Below are 4,630 nucleotides of genomic sequence, written 5' to 3'. Positions count from 1 at the left end.
CCCTCAGTGTTCAGGTCCCTGGGCCAGAGGGTCACCATCTCCTGCACTGGAAGCAGCTCCAACGTCGGTAGAGGTTATGTGATCTGGTACCAACAGCTCCTGGGAACACGCCCAAGAACCCTCATATATGGTAGTAGTAACCAACCCTCAGGGGTCCCCAATCAATTCTCTGGCTCCAGGTCAGGCAGCACAGACACTCTGACAATCTCTGGGTTCCAGGCTGAGGATGAGGCTGATTATTACTGCTCATCCTGGGACAGCAGTCTCAGTGCTCTCACAGTGCTCCAGGTCTGTGGGGAAGTGAGACAAAGACCCACTTACCCATCTGCAAAGTGAGTGAGCACCCCAGCAGCTGCCTGCTTAGGTTCCCCCTGGGTTTCTGCTCATTCTTCAGTTGATACCCTAGGCCCAGGTGCATCTGGGGGACCCTCCTGGGAATGGAGACTCCTTCACGTCTCTGACCTCAGAGTCACTCAGAGTAGCCCATTGTACACAGAAGGTGTCAAATGAAAGAGACAGTTTTGTCCTCAGGATCAGGGACAGGTTCTTTTAGGCTAGTGTACATTCACTTTTCATCTTCTGATTTCTCAGTAAATGAAACACCCTTAGGTCATGAAGCTATCATGGTCCTTCAGCCCCATCCCTGTTCTGCTGATGCACATGTCACATCTTTTTGCAGCTGGGATCATTATTGCCTTAGCTTTAACCAAATGACTAGTTTTCCTTATTATTTGTTGATTGCATGGATACCATAAATCAATGCCACAATCAAAATTATAAAAGGTATAAAAAAAAGCTTTCCAGAGAAAAACCACCATGCGCTTGTTTATGGAAACTTTATGCATAACCAGCAACCCTGAAAGCATAAAAAAAATTTACACACTGATTTTATACCAGCTGTTTATAAAATGATCAGACTTGATGTAATGAAGATGTCCTCAAACATGATGTATATTAATAGAGGGTGATATTAGTCAATATTTAAAGAAAATAAGTTCTCAAGTCCTAAAATATGCATAAGTATTAACTGTACATTTCTTTGGAAGAACATACCACAGGCTACACTTCACATCATTGGAATCTCAATGTATTTTGGAAGAGGTGGGAATCTAGAGGTCCTAAGGAGGCCAGGTATTGACAGCAGGGGGAGGAAGGAGGGGGGTGAGTGTGTGAGGTGACTGCATTCCTGGTGATGTCACTCTCCTACAGGGCCCATTGAGGGCGGCCACACCACTGCTGTGTTGTCACAGCTCAGTAAACTCTACCCCAGAGCGACAGCACCTTTGTACAGACAGAGAAGGTCATCTAGGAGTCTGGGATCCATGATGGAGCTGACAGGGTGACATCATCCCATCCACTGATCAAGGAGGTGTGACCCCCTGTCCTTGAAAGGGGGAGGACAGGAGGGAGGGGTTCTGAGGGAGTTTGAACAGGCAGTTAGAAAAGGGAGCAAAGAAACTTCACATGAGCCCCTTAGTCCAGATGTCAGAGTGTGTCCCCAGGGCGGGGGGGTCAGGCATTATGATGTGTCAGAGCCGTGCCTGGAATTGAACCACGACCTCCGTGGTCACAGAGGGTGGGATCCAGCGTTGTCCCTTCAGGAACAGAAGGTCTTGTGTAGTGAGGGTCTCAGCCTCTCCATAACCAATGTCAAGGTCGGATCTGCCCTTGTGGATCTGGTGATGACTGCAAGAGGTCCTTCAGCTACAACACAGGAAACTTTGAAAAATAGAGCTTGGTCATCTATAAACCTGTAATTATAGCACACACCTGGGGCCACAGACAGAGGAGATCATAGAGACAGAGCGAGCCTGTGGCCTCCCCACCAGGAGTGTGGACAGAGGCTCCGCTGACAGAGAAGGAGCTGGGGTGAGACACAGAGAGAGACCAGGCTTCAGGGACCCTAGTGGAGTCCATGGGGGCAGCATCCCTGATGTCCTTGTCCATGTGCTCCCTGCCCTGGGGATCGTGCTGACCCTGAGCCTCACTCTGATCCTGGAGAAGCAGTGGAGCAGTGGGGACAGTTGGAGACAGTCCCCAGGGAGGAGCCACAGCAGGTGATTCTGAGCCATTTGGGTTCATGAGGTGCAGCCTTAGGAAGGCTGGGTGTGACTTGGTTATGGCCTGTCTTCCATGCAGAAGGGGTCAGGACCCAGAGCACTGGAGGCAGGGGGCTCTGCTCTGGGTTCCTGTCCCCTCATCAGTCAGGGGGTACCCAGGCTGGGGCAGCAGGGGACTGGGGCTCTTCCCCTGGAGTCCATGGGGTGCTGGCCCTAGAAGGCAGTTCCTGCGTGTGTCTAGGTCCAGGGCCCACCTGCTGTCAGCTCCAGGCCCCCACAGCTCAGGAGGATCCTCCAGGGCCCCTCCATGACCAAAATCAGGGAGAGGAATTTGGGGCGGAATTGTTGACCAGGATATATTCTCCTCCTCCCAGTTGCAGAAGGGATGAGAGAGAGCCCCCAGCTCTGCCTCCCTGTGCTTGAGGTCCTGGGGATGTGCAGGTGGGTGCAGAAGTTAGGGTTCATCTCCACCCCCACTTCATTGTGCCCACTGTCCCAGGTACTGCAGCCTGATCTTGGACATTCAACTCATGCTCCTCCCTGAATTCTCCTCCCCCTGGGGTGTGAAGGTCTGCAAACATCCCCCTAACAAATGCTCACTCCCCTCAGCCTTGCCTGCACATTCCTGTGGGGTTCCAGGGACACTGCCTCCAGGACTCCTGTCCCCCTGCTGCACCCAGGGAGGAGGCTCTGGGTCTGTTCCAGGCTCCTGTTCCCCCTTCCCGGTCACACCCACCCTGGGGCCTGCTCACCAGGCCTGCACACCAGCATCAGGCCATGGGCCTTGCTCCTGCTGCTCAAGGTCTGGGGGCCCCATTTCTGAGCTAGGAATTCAGTGTTTGTGCTCCTTCCCCAAATCTTCTACTCCTTCATGAACAGAGAATCCTCTCCCTACCTGAGGCTCCCCTGCACTGACAGCAGCACCCTCTCAGGGGCCTGTCATAGTAGAGACCCTGGTTCACACAATCCTCTTCCTCCTTCTCTCACTGCCTTCCTCCTGCTGCACAGGCCTGAAAGGCCCCTGGGAGCACAGCTGCTTGCATCCCCACCTGCTGTGTCCCTGCCTCAGTTGCTCTGCCCTGACAACTTGATATCTTCAGTCTTGCCCTGTCCTCTCTGCCCACCCATCCAGGGAGGAGATCCCCAAATGAGGGGATCTCACCAGGGAGGTGACCCAAATGTCACCAGGTGCTGGTGTTTCTGTGAAATCACTGCCTTCCATCCTGGTTTGAGGATCCTTATGCTCTGCTTTGATTTTCTCTTCTATGACTCTTTGTACAGGACACGGTTACTCCTCTCTTGAGATGAACTTGAAAGGCACTCCTCTGAGGAGCTCCGGAAATGTCCCACAGGTGGGATAGGCTTAGTCTTTTGCATGACTTTTATTTTGTAGACATTCCCACAGTCACAGGAGTGATTATAGCTGGATGACTGTTCCCTCCATGTGGGAATCTCTCAGCCACAGACAGTGTATCCATGTTCCTTGCATCAGACCCCACATGCTGCTTCATACAGTCTTTCATGTCACAGGTGAGTGCTGGTGACACAACTCTGGATGTTAACCTCAGGACACTGAGGACCCTGAGTGGGACAGGTAACCAGCAGGTGGCACTGTGCATCTCCTGGGTTCAGCAGGGAGACCCTCCCAGCTGGGGGAGGCCCTGGACTTCAGGGCTGCGCAGAGGCTGAGACCCCAGCACCCTGGTGCCCTCAGGGCCTGGCAGAGACTCCTGGGCAGTGTCCTGTGGGGTTCCCACAGCTGCTTCCTCCACCCATCCCTGTTTCCCACTCTGAACAGAGCCTGTTCTCAGCCTTTTTGTCCTCAGGTCCTACCTCTGATCCTGAATCACTAATCAAGTAGAGTCTGAGAGTCGGGCAGAAGGTGCAAAGTTGCATAAAAAGCACTTTCATTTCTCTGGGTCAGCAGTGAGATATGACACTCCTGGGACAGGCCAGTCCCACTGTGGTGGCAGGGTCTTCAGCAACATGGGGTAGATACCTGTCCTCCTGTTCCTGTCTCTTTGGTCAGGTAGAGACAAAATCTGACTTCTGGGGGAGCTTCCAAGATGTTAACAGCCCCCACAACTGAGAAGCTTCTGGCAAAATGCTCTGTCACTCATGCATGTCCGTGTTTGTAGGTACCCTGTCCCAGCCTCTGCTACCCAGCCACCCCCGTCTCTGTGTCTCCAGGCACTAAAGCCAGATTCACCTGCACCCTGAGTAACACGAAAAGAGAGGAAGGGTACAGGAAGAGGGAGAAGCAGTGTCCCTGCAGGGAGCACGATGTGGGACTGGATCCAAGGGCCCAAGGATCATGCCCTGAGACAAAGGCAGATGCTCGTCCACCGAGCCACCCAGGAATCCCAACGAAGACTTTAAAAACAAAAATCTCGGACTTCCTCCTCTTGTCTTTCCTTTACTAAACACACTACATGTTTCACATATCATACTATTTTCTTTTTTTAAATAATAAATGTATTTTTTATTGGTGTTCAATTTACCAACATACAGAATAACACCCAGTGCTCATCCTGTCAAGTGCCCCCCTCAGTGCCTGTCACCCATTCACC

The 4,630-nt window shown here is 52.3% G+C and overlaps 1 long non-coding RNA gene across 1 annotated transcript; it reads left to right on the top strand.

Annotated features, from left to right (window-relative positions):
* The first annotated feature begins 1,877 nt into the window (after positions 1-1,877).
* Positions 1,878-4,422, top strand: LOC140619066 (uncharacterized). Its single transcript, XR_012018989.1, has 3 exons — positions 1,878-2,057; positions 3,454-3,590; positions 4,199-4,422. It is a non-coding gene; the product is annotated as an uncharacterized lncRNA (long non-coding RNA).
* Positions 4,423-4,630: the final 208 nt, after the last annotated feature.

The sequence above is a fragment of the Canis lupus genome, chromosome 27 (genome assembly GCF_048164855.1).
Source record: "Canis lupus baileyi chromosome 27, mCanLup2.hap1, whole genome shotgun sequence".
NCBI lineage: Eukaryota > Metazoa > Chordata > Mammalia > Carnivora > Canidae > Canis > Canis lupus.
The sequence above is the reverse complement of the archived record's forward strand: the minus strand, read 5'-3'. Positions and strand labels throughout refer to the sequence as shown.